Here is a 12,773-nt window from a genome sequence, read left to right as displayed (position 1 = left end):
GGAGCTCATCTAAATGGAAAGTGGGTACAAGACACGTGGCCTGCCAGACTTCAACATCTACATATCAACTTGAAGGAGATGTTAGCAGTCCAATTTGCATTAATAGCTTTCAAGGATTTACTTCTTCCAGGGCAGTTGTTGGTTCTAACAGACAACACAACTGTCATGTGGTACATCAACAAGCAAGGGGGAACACATTCTTATCCTCTATGCAGACAAGCAATGATTTTGTGGGAGACTGCTCTCAGTTTACAGCTAAATCTTCAGGCAAGGTTTCTGCCGGGAGCACAGAACTCCTTAGCAGATGTGTTGAGCAGGCAAATTATGGATCCCCACGAGTGGAAATTGGATCCTCATGTATTTCAGAAATTGACAGTGTCATGGGGAACTCCAGACATAGATCTGTTCGCTTCTCCACTAAACTACCAGCTGCCAAAGTTTTGCACAAAAGGTTTCATCCCACAGCTTGGAAAGTGGATGCTCTTTCATTCAATTGGAGCAATCTTCATGTGTATGCCTTTCCACCTCTGCCTCTCCTCCCAAAGGTACTCCTGAAGGTCAGACAGGACAAGCCAAAGATGATTTTAATAGCTCCAGATTGGCCTCGACAGCACTGGTACCCATTACTGAGAAGTCTGGTGCGGGAGCCTCCATGGCCTTTGCCTTCAATTCCACACCTGCTGTCTCAGGAGAACAGTCATTTACTCAATGTCAAACTTCACTCTCTTCACCTGACAGCCTGGCATATTCTGTTTTAAACCCTGGAGGGTCTCAGCTTCCACAGCAAGTTTTGAATGTTATTTTGGAGGCCAGAAGGCCTAGTACAAGGAAAGTGTACGCAGATAAATGGAAGAGATTTTTATTTTGGAGTACAGCAAAGGAATTTGATGTTTCTAAGCCTAATTTAAGTGTGGCTCTTCAATATCTTACTGAGTTACTGAACAAAGGTTTGTCCTTCTCTTCTATTAAGGTTCATGCTGCAGCAATTTCTGCTCACTATGACTGTGACCCACCATTGTTTTCTCATCCTTTGTTTAAGCAATTCCTTAGAGGGGCAAAGAATATAAGACCCCCACGGAGAGCTCCTACTCCTGCTTGGGATCTCAATTTTGTGTTGGAGAAACTCACTCTACAACCTTTTGAGCCTGCAGCTACTGCTGAGTTGAAATATTTATCATGGAAGACTGCTTTTTTGTTGGCCATTACCTCTGCGAGAAGGGTTTCTGAATTACAGGCCCTTATGGCAGTTGAGCCTTTCTTAATTTTCCATAAGGATAGGGTATATTTACGTACTAATCCTTCCTTTATGCCTAAAGTGGTTTCTAGTGTGGCTTTAAACCAAACTATTCATTTGCCTACTTTTTATGCAAACCCCCAAAATAAAGGGGAAAAGATTTTGCACACTTTGGATATACACAGGCAGTTGCGATATTATTTGAGCAGAACTAAAGGGTTCAGGCAGTCTCAGCAGTTATTTGTTTCTTTTGCTTTGGGTTCTCAGGGCAAGCCTGTGTCAAAACAAACTATTTCTAAGTGGATTGGGTTTTGTATTGCTTTCTGTTATTCCCATCATGGCAAGGAGATTCCAGCTGGGATTAGGCCTCATTCCACTAGGGCTACTGCCACTTCTACAGCTTTTTGAAGGGGGCTGGCAACTAAAGATATTTTGGAGGCAGCTACTTGGAGTTCAGTGCATACTTTCTCTAAGCATTATCACCTTCCACGTTACTCTAAATCGAGGGCTGGTTTTGCCACTGCAATTTTACAGGGCATTTTGGCAGCTCCTACTGCTTTATAGTTTTGCCATCCTCCCTTATCTCTGCTTTGGGATTCTACCCAAGTGTAAGGACTGCAGCAATGTGAGATGAAGAACATAGTACAGTTTTGTACCTACCATAAATGTAGATGTTCGAAGATCCACATTGCTGCAGTCCAATTTACCCTCCTTCCCTCTGTAGTTAGAGGCGGTTGTGTGGTTTGGGTTGTACATATTGTGAATATTGTATATATTGTACATATGGTTAGTACAAGGGTGGTTGGTTGTTTTTTGCTGTCTTTTGGTTTTTGACCTTTGTATTTAGGGTCTTCTGACATCTGGGGCAAGAAAAGACTGAGGATATGACGTCGGTCATGCGCATTTGTACCCTGACGTCCTGATGTCAGTCTTAAGCGCCTTGACCGACGTCAGCCTAATACTTTGATATTCGGGCCGACCGAGGACAGCGGACTACCCAACTGTAAGGACTGCAGCAATGTGGATCTTCGAACATCTACATTTATGGTAGGTACAAAACTGTACTTTTCCTATTCACTATATAAATTGTATATCCTTTTCACCTTTGAATGACCCATTTCCTATTTACTATATGTGCTTTTTGTAGTTTATTTTTTATTCAGCTTTTCTGTTCTCATTATTTTTCCTACAGTGATGTGTAATCATGTGAGAATGTCCAGCATTTGTTACTATTGTTTGTATTTTGTAAATATTTTTTTTCACCACTCATCATATTTTAAAGTTTTTCTTACTACGATATGTTATTTGGTGAAGATTTTCTCCCCAGACCTCTGTTGATAAGGGGTCTTGCATTGTTGTGATGAACCACCGTGGTAAATAAAGACAAAATAAATAAATGTGAATCCTTTGTATCAAGATTCCTGTGAAGTTTTTGAAACTGACAGTGAGTTCTGCATCATGATTCATTCAGGACACTTATCCCACATCCTTTTGCATTAAAGCTTTATTCCACATTAAGTATCTGAGTTAAGTAGGCATGGAAAATATTCAAATACCAGGGAATTGCAACTGATACTAATTTCTTTAATGTTGCAGCATTCATTTACTTATCAAAAAGAAAACAGATTATTTGTAATATACAGTGTTATCTTCCTGTTTAATGTTTACTTTGATTAACTTGATGGATGACATAAGCTAGGGGATGACATGAGTGACAGACCTTGATGCTTTGCCAGAGATGGCCTGCATCTGTCACCCTTTGTCTTCTGCATACTGGCCAAGGCTCTTGCCACCCCTATAGTGCCGTTTTTAGGTGGTGTTCCAAAGACCAAATTACCACCGTAACAGCTAGAAACAAATGCAATCTGAGGGTCATGCTGCTCAGTGCTGGAAGTCTAAATCTCAAAATGCACTCGCGCAAAGCACTCCTTAAAATGGAGAACATCGACATTTGTGCTGTAACAAAGACCTGATTCAAGGCAGCAGAAAGCACCCCTGCACTACCAGGCTATAACTCATTCTACACCTTTCGGCCCCAGAGCTTGGACCGAAGCTCCAAAGGCGATGGTGTTTCCATATTCATAAAGGATGCGCACTCCTCCAGACTGGTAGCCCAACATAACGCATCAGAGATACTTCAGGTGCAGTGATTTAGGTTGTAGCTTGCTATAGGTCCCAAGCCATGTCCCAAGACTCGCACACCACGTTCCAAAGCACCCTGGAGAATATTAGGGTCCAACCGAACACTCTCATACTGGGCGACTTCAACTACCCCTCCATTAACTGGGAAAACTACACAAATAAATAATGCTGTTAGTTTAAAACCAGTATTAATGAAAAGACGAAGAGAGAAGCTGTAAATTAGTTTTGTAATATGGTGTGTGTGTGTGTGTGTGTGTGTGTGTGTGTGTGTGTGTGTGTGTGTGTGTGTGTGTGTGTATGTGTGTGTGATTGATATATATATATATATATATATATATATATACATATATATATATATGTAAATATATATATGTATATATATATATATATGGTTCTAGGTCATAAGCTCGAAAGCCACTCTCACCGACAACAAAAACATCGACACCACATTATCGACAAACCAGAAACACGACAACTCACATGCCCGACAAACAAGTAACCGACGGTCCACAAACACGAAACCCCACACACTGCACACACCACAATAACAACAATCAACTAACAAAACACATCCCCTTATCCAAAAACCACACACAGAACACAAGCACACCAAAATCCTCACAAACCCACAATAAACCTCACACACACAACTACGTCCGACCCTAACCCAAACCCTTACCCTAAGGTCCGTCACTATCGCACACTCAGCTAACCCGCCCTAACCCTAACTCACTTAACCCACCCTAACCCAAAAATACCACTACCAAGACACTTACATAACCCGCCTAACCCTAACTCACTTAACCGCCCTAACCCAAAAATACCACTACCGACACTTACATAACCCGCGCCCTAACCCTAACTCACTTAACCCGCCCCTAACCCAAAAAATACCACTACCGCACAGTTACCCAACCCGCGCCCTAACCCTAACTCACTTAACTCACCCCTATCCCCACAGACTGTCACTATCCACACTTACCTTAGTCGCACCCTAACGTCCGTCACCACCGCATACTCACACAGCCTTCTTTCCAACTCACTATCCCTGGCATCGGAGTTTTCATCCGTAGCGTCGGTCTTCCGAGTGTCGATCATCTGGCACCCGCTCATGCGTTGTCGGTAATCCCAGCTGTCGATCTTCTAACCTACACCCATATATATATATATATATATATATGTATGTGTGTATATGAGTATCTGTATTTGTGTATGTAATATGCCTTTGAAGACAATGTAGGCATATAGTTTTACATAATTATTTTAAATATATTTATGGAATGTATTATATTTTATATAAATGGTTCCTTTAAGTTTTGATTGTTAAATAGAGTGATAGGTGGGCTGAAGCATGTGACTTGTATCGCCTATTTAAATACAGAATGATTCTAGTTGATTTGTACTGATGAAGGGTGTAGACCCGAAAGCTATGCAATAAAGTGTTTGGTGTGTTTTAGAGTTGTTGAAAACTGCACATGTACCAGTATACTTGCCTTAACGTTTCCTGGAATTCATTAATTCCAATGCCCTCTACCTTGAGGAAGGCGGGGGATGATTATCCCTGCACCAGAGAGCCTGGCTAGATACAACAAAAGATACTTGGGTGCACAGAATTATTTCCAGAAGATATACAATACCCTTTTGCCCTTCTACCTCCAGTCTCAAGAAAAATCCCCGATGTTCCATCCAGTCAGGGGGAGCAAGCAGCAGTTCAGATACAATAGCTGTTAGAAAATGAGTCATCCAAGAGGTCTCACCAAACCAGATAGAATCTGGAACTTAATCAAGGTTCTTTTTAGTGCCAAAGAAAACGGGACTGGAGACCAATTCTGGATCTTGCCAAACTAAATAAAACAGTTCAAAGAACCAAGTTTTTGGATGGTCAAATTTCAGTCCATTCTCCATGATTATTCAAGCAAATTACTGGAGCCACCACGATGAGTAAAAATTTCTTTAATTTTAGAATAAAACAAGCGCTTTCACGCACCTAAGAAGTGCGCTTCATCAGGTTACAACAATTCATATAAGAACTTCTGCTTATATACTAAAATCCACACCCTAATTAACAAGCCTTGTGGCGGGAAACAGTTCTAATTAATCAGTATGTATCAATTTAATATAACTGTGCAACCTTGTAGCTGATAGTTTTTCATGTATATAAAAGATTCATATATCTTACAACATTAATTCTAACAAAAATATATACATAAAATCCAATATTATTTCGATAAAACTATTTTGTTATTAAATATTTCAATCCAAAGCCTAAATTCTATTAGGAATTCATTCTCTATGTAAACTCTATATTTGTTGAAATATCTTGTATAATGAAAGGAAAAGACAGGGAAAGGAAGATGGGGAAGGGGGTGGTGAGAGAAAAAGGGATGAGTGAAAGGGGAAGGGAGGGGGGGGAAGAGAATGTGAGGAAAAAAGAGAATGGGTCCAGTAAAAAGGAAACAAGTGGGAAGGAGAAGGGGGGGGGAAGGGAAAGGGTGGAGAAGGAATGAGGAAAGGGTGAATAAGGAAAGGGAAAGAGGACAAGGAGAGGGGGGGGACGGGAGGGGTAGGAGGGGGGGGGAGGGAAAACGAAAAGATGGGTGATGTAAGAAAGGGGAAGAATTCTAAAATTGATATCTATAACAAGTGTGTAACAACCACAATATAAATAATATATTCATATTCAACTGTTCATATCTATGTTTATATACACTATTATATAATATGATCATTGACATTTATGATATATTTAAAAAAGTGCTTTTACCCAAATCAATAATAATTACCCAATAAATAACATACAAAAACAAATAAGGGAAATATTTCCCAAAAATAAATGCTACCCATCAAAAACAGCTATTTTTCTCCATGATGTGGATGTGCTCAACAGACCTTCAGGATGCATACTATCATATAAAGTTGAACAGATGATCCAGAAGGTATTTACACTTCTGGCTGGTTACCAGTCATTATCAGTTCAGAGTACTGCCCTTTGGATTCACCACAGCCCTCCGAGTGTTTACCATATGCATGGCATTAGGAGAAGCTCATCTCAGACTGCAGGGATTATGAGTGTTTCCATACTTAGACGACTGGCTAATATCCACTCCAACCAGGCATCAACTCATATTAGCAAAGGACCAGGTTCTCCAGACTTGCCCACATCTGGGGATAGCCATAAGCCACAAAAATCTCATCTACAACCTACCCAGAGCCTAGACTTTATAGGAGACATTCTCACTAAGAAAATGACCATTGAATCCCTGCCACTATTGAGAGTCCAAACAGTAAGGTCACAAGTCAAAAAACTAATCTGCCACAGCATGATCTTGGCCTGTCTGGCCCTTCAAGCCCTGGGATAAACGGCGGCAGCAGTAACATTAGTACAGGTAGTGAGATTTACATGAGAATTCGTCAGTGGATGCTAACTTGACAGTGGTCAATCCTTTATCAGTCTGTCTTACTAGATAAGAATCACTCAGACCTGCACGAGAGATCTGGAATAGTGCATTAATTCAGACTACTTTCTTATAGACTAGCCATTCATTCCCCCACAACCCAAGGCCATAGTGACCACGGACGCTTTGCAGTTGGGGGGGGGCAGGGCGGCATTATCTGGGGAAGAGAGTCCAAGGCACTTGGTTACCTGAGAAGGCCAAATTTGCATATAAATGTCCTAGAGATGAGAGCAGTGCTGTTAGAATTGCAGGCATTCCAGGATGCTGTCCCCTTAGGGACCATTGCAATACAAATGGAGAACATGTCAGTGGTTTGGTTCAACAACAACCAAGGAGGAACAAAATCCTACCAATTGTGTTGAGAAGCTCTCAGGGTGTGGCAGTGTGCAATTTCTTCCAACCACTTCCTCTTAGCAATGCACATTCCGGAGAAATCCAGTGTGATAGCAGTCAAATTGAGCAGGTGCATTCTTTTACCCTACGAATGGTCCCTCAACAAGAAAATTGCAGGCAAGATCTTCTGTCAATGGGGCCAACTTTGCTGCAATATATTCACTTCCCTCCTAAACAACAAGTGCAGCAGCTACTTTGTCCTAATGCCCCCAGAGGGGGAATCTCTGAGGGATGCTTTTCTCAATGATTGCCCCCCCCCCCAGTCTGCCGTACGCATATTCACCCATTACTTTAATTCCCAAATTCCTTCAGAAAGCTCCCAGGTTGAACAGCAAAGTCATCCTCATTGCTTCATATTGGCCTCTTCAGATTTGGTTTCCCTTTCTTCGGCCTCACCTGATTCAACCACCTTGGTTTCTGGATCTAACTCCACAGACTTTCTCTCCTACCCAACAGGCATGATATACCCAGATTTGGCAAACCTCAGACTAACTGCTTGGCTTCTCCAATTCCATCGATTGCCAGAAAACCAATGCTCTCTTCTCCTGTCCATCATATATTGATGTCGTCCCATAAACCTTCCACCAGTAAACTATATTTCAGAAAATGGAAAAGATTTGTTTTTGGGCTCAAAACATAACATCAACCCTTTTGCAGCTCCCATAAACAATATATTGGATTTTTTATCACATTTCTTTGATGAAGGGTCTTCTACAGCTAAAGTCCATTTAGCAGCAGTATCAGATTTCCATGTTGGGATAAATGACTCGCCAGTAACATCTCATAAGTTAAGCAAAGCAGTATTCAGAGGCAATGTGCTCTTAAGGCCTCCTTTTAAAGATCCTACTCCTCATTGAGACCTAAATTTAGTTCTGCAGTACCTTACTTAACCCCATTTGAGACCGCAGCTTCCTTTGATCTTACATTTTTTTCATGGAAGATAATTTTCTTAGTAGCCATTACTTTGGCCAGAAGAATTTCCAAGATCCAAGCATTACCCTCAAAACCCCGATACTTGATTTTCATAAGGATAGGGTGACTTTACGTAGCAGCGTATCATTCCTTTCAAAGATGGTGTCATAACCCAGCATTAATCAGTCTGTTAATTTGCCTGTACTCTTCCCCAAATTTTGTAACAAATGTGAATAATATGGTACACTTATTGGATGTTCACAGGCAATTGGGTTTTTACTTACATAGGGCAAATAACATCAGAAAATTGGATCAACTGTTTGTTTCATTTCCAGAACCTACATTGGGTGAACCAGTTACCAAAGTTACAGTACTTAAATGGACAACAAATTGCATTTCCTGTGTGTATAACAAATGGACATCACTCTGACAAAACCATTTGTGCATATTCTGCTAGATCCATGACAACTTCCTCAATATTTCAATCCAGAATGTCCATGGATGATGTTTGTGCAGCAGCCAGTTGGGCTACTCCCCATAGTGTTATTACTCATTACAAGTTAGGTCTCCAGAAGAGGAGAATCCTTTGGTTCTGTGGTGCTCAGGAATATCCTTCCTTGAGTCTGCCCTGGAAATTAGGTAGCTGGGGACTCTGTTCCATCAGTTGAGGATATAATGAAAATTGACATCAGGTAAAGAAGTTATGCGCTCACCATAATGTTCCATTTGTGTGGTCCATTTTCCCTCAACTCCACTCCTGCCAACCCCCATCCTAAAGGTTTCTGGAAGATCGAGTGTGCATAGGCTTGTTTGTCTTTATTATATACGTAACTCCAGAGATAGCTTCTCCATACTAATTTTCATCTTTTGCTTTTAATTATAGCAGCAAACAAGATCTGAGGTAACTGGGGTTGGTGCATTGTGGTATAAGCTCAAGAGTTTTTGGTTGCTATGAGGTTTTGCAATGTCTGAGTCAGATCCAAGGGATTGGATCTAAACCCATCAGTTGAGGAAGAATGAAAATGAACAACACAGATGTAACGTTTTGGTGACTATGTAACTTTTTTACCAGCTATCACTCCCTCACTTCAACATTACATTGATTGCTCAATTCCTACCTTCCCTTAAACCTCACTCTTCCTGAACATTATTCGTGTGCATTGTTCCTACAAATTCCATTTAGTTCTATGTAATATGGTCCTTTCCTTTTCATCTCTTCTCCAGATCTTTTACTTCCTTTGTAATATGTAGTTCTTTGGTTATAATATTTTTAGATTTTGATTTCCATTTCCTAGTAAATGCTAAGGAAATTAATCTTTTGTGCTGGGATATAAAACCTGAATCACCCAGTCATGTTAAGGCCTAATATGCTTAATGCTTTTGGCTGCCAAAAAGTCAGTAACTGAAATCTAAACTAGCTGTGATGGAAGTACTGAATGTAGAAGGTAAAAGGAGTGGAGATGGGAGCCGTAGGAAAAGGAAAAAACAAACTACATAAAGTCAATAGAATCTGTGGGAGCAATATATACAGAATTATGTTTATGAAGAGAGGAATGATGTTTTAAGGGAAGGCAGGAATTGAGCAATTTATGTAATATTGGACTGAATGATTGTTAAAAAGAAAACTCAAGTGAGTAATGCAGGAACCTGAAACATTTGCTATGGTTTGTTTACTGATGTCATGGCCTGCAATATAATAATTTAATAAAGGTGTTTAAGGACTGGATAGAATGTATGGATTTACGTGTTTAGTAAAGACAAGTTAATGAAAGTTAAATGTAAGCACTGATTGACGTGAGGCTAGTGTACTAGGATTATATAAACATATAACCATAAAAATGGATGTATCAGCAATCATTGCCAAAATAACAAGTGCACCATGCATGTGGGATTTCACCATATGAAGAAGTCAAAATGTGGTAATAAAGTATTTACATTGCTTTGAAAAAGTTAAGTGAACACCTTAAGGATGCCTATAAACATTTTAGTTTCCTAGACAAAGGCTAGGCATCTTAAATTCTGCTTTATACCAGTGGACAACAACCTGTCCTGGCAAATATTCTTGTAGGTACCTGTCTAAAATATTAAGAACTGCTCAGTGGATTTGTCTAAATGTGTATGTATGTAAATAAGGGTAGTAAGTTTTAGTATTTTTGTCTTTTATTAACCTAAAAAAATTTTAGTAGTTCAAAAGGAATTAAGTGTAGATTGAACAAGTCCTTAATTTAATTCTGGATCCTAGTTCTGTGATGATGCATTCACTTTTAGGAATCATGAATTAAGAAAGCTGTGCTAGCATTGCTAACAGACTGTTAAAGAATGAGTTTGAATACAGATGATGTTTAACTAAAAATGCATCTAAATGAGTTTGTATACAGATGTGGTTTAACTAAGAATGCATCTATGCAGCTTATATGTAAATTGTCTTGTGTTAGTCACAGGTATTAAGATGTGCTGAAGTTTCTGTGACCTCGAAATAGCCTTACGAATGTTGCCTTAGGCTTCTTTTTGTTCTCACAATTGCTACTCTCTCGCAATATGTTTTTTTAAACACCTTTTCACTTGTGGCATAGGCAAATTTACATTCATATAAAAGTAATCAAACTGTATTAACATAAACATTATACTTCACATATATTGTTGTATATCATATAACCTAAGCAACATTATGTACATTATTCATGTCCTGCCTTTTTTTAAACAAGAAACATCTTTCACTACATAGGCAATCATACAATTATATAAATGAAAAAAAAAACATAGCAACACAATCCTAGTCACAAGCATTTGACATCACACACCATACTGACACACACTCCCAGTTGCAAACATTATACATCAGTTATAATCTACCCAATCTTTCTCACTCAAACATTACACAGCTCATTTAAGTCCTGCAACCTTTTACACCTCATTCCTCCCTTCTATGTATTGTTCCCACAATTCCCATTTTTCCTTTGGAGTTCGGTCCTACCCTTTACTAAAGATCTCGGTTCCAGTTGTTTTCCCTCTGTTACTATATTCTCTACTTCCAGGATAGTTGGTTTAGATTTTGATTTCCATTTTCTAGTAATTGCTTTTTTGGTAGCCACCGTTATTAGATACAGCAAGGCCTTACCTTGTCTAGACAATTCTGATTCTGTATCATAGCTTAAAAAAAGTCATCTCCCTCGTCAGACCAATCTGCCCACCCAGCATCTCCGACAGTGCATCCCGCAGGGAATCCTTAAAGTCTACCAACTCACCGCACTCCCATTAAACATGTTTCCAATTACCTCTTTCTTCCCCTTCATACTTCCAACATTTACTGTTTACCTGAGGAAAAATTCTCTGGAGTCTACTTGAGGTATAAAGATATCTATGTAAACATTTCCAGGCAAAAATCCTAAATCTTCTAGATTTTGTTGCATATTTGGGAGATATACATGTATCCTGCTATTGTCTTTTTGTGAATTGCTTATCCAGTGTCTCTTCCCAATCCTTTCTAACCTCCTCTGATTGATTCTTGCAGTTATCATGCAGTATTTTACATACTCTATTTATTTAATTTTATTGCATTTGTTTACTGGGAAAAGTCCACTGGGCATAAAAGAGCCCATTTTCACTGGAGGCCCAGCGAGAAAAGTTTCAACAAGAACATAGATACAGAAAAAAATTAAACTTGAATTGGTACAGAAGTAGAAACAGTGTTATACATAGTGATTACAGCAATATATACAGAATATTTACATAAAACAGGAATTTAGTTGGTTTAAATACAGCAAAATATACAGAATATATACTTAAAAGCAGGAATCTAGTTGGTTTGATTACAGTAATATATACAGAAAATATACATTAAAGCAGGAATTTAGTTGGTTGCCAAATGAATTAAATCAGAGAGGTATAAACCAAGATATATTAATCAGTATTATTGTACCAGTATCAACAAGTGATGAAAAAATAGTAAATATGGAGAAAATATCATCAGTCACTAGTAACAAAAAGTGTAGGGAGTTTAGTTGTCATATAAGCAGAGGGAAGAGGTGAAGTTGTAGAGCAGGTACATAGCCAGGAAGAGTTGAGATGATTTTTCAGAATTTGTTTGAAGGTGGTGCTGCCACCTGTGTTTCTTATAGAAGGCGGAAGTGAGTTCCATAGTTTGGTGATGGTGAACGAGTAGAGGAGTTAACCAGGAGGAAAGGTGGGCTTTTCTGCTTTTAGAAGTAGATGATTTTCAGATCTTCTGTTCTAGATTCTATTAAAGACTCTACCAGTGCTGGTCTTTCGTTTAGCACCCCCTATTTCTTTCTCTTTGTCTATACTCTGATATTGGTCCCTGATAGGGAAAACCATCTCTAACCTGCAGTCCAAATATATTCGTGGGGTCCTCCCATCCTATAATCTTTCCCTCTCTAGTTATTTGCTCCCAGTGCCTTGGTTCCTGTGCCAGTTGTCTCCAATAAATTCCAGCCCCCTCTTGCCTATTGTCTATATCCCTAATTGTAGTCATCCCTATTGGCAGAATCTCTTTTCTCCATTCCCGTGTCGGTTTAGTTCTTAGAATACTTTCTGCTACTTTATGGATATGATATAATTTGCATGATTATTGTTATTCTCCTTAAAGTCTCTCACAATGTCTTGGTGTTTGTGCAGTG

At 39.3% G+C, this 12,773-nt stretch overlaps 1 protein-coding gene across 1 annotated transcript in view; it reads left to right on the top strand.

The window, feature by feature from the left end:
- The window catches only part of CC2D1A (coiled-coil and C2 domain containing 1A), a 3,016,164-nt gene that overhangs the window by 1,701,742 nt on the left and 1,301,649 nt on the right, over positions 1-12,773 (top strand). The gene's annotated exons all lie outside the window — the stretch shown is intronic.

This window comes from Protopterus annectens, chromosome 15.part0 (genome assembly GCF_019279795.1).
Source record: "Protopterus annectens isolate FY-2018-M chromosome 15.part0, PAN1.0, whole genome shotgun sequence".
Lineage (NCBI taxonomy): Eukaryota > Metazoa > Chordata > Ceratodontiformes > Protopteridae > Protopterus > Protopterus annectens.
This window is presented reverse-complemented; position numbering and strand designations above follow the sequence as displayed.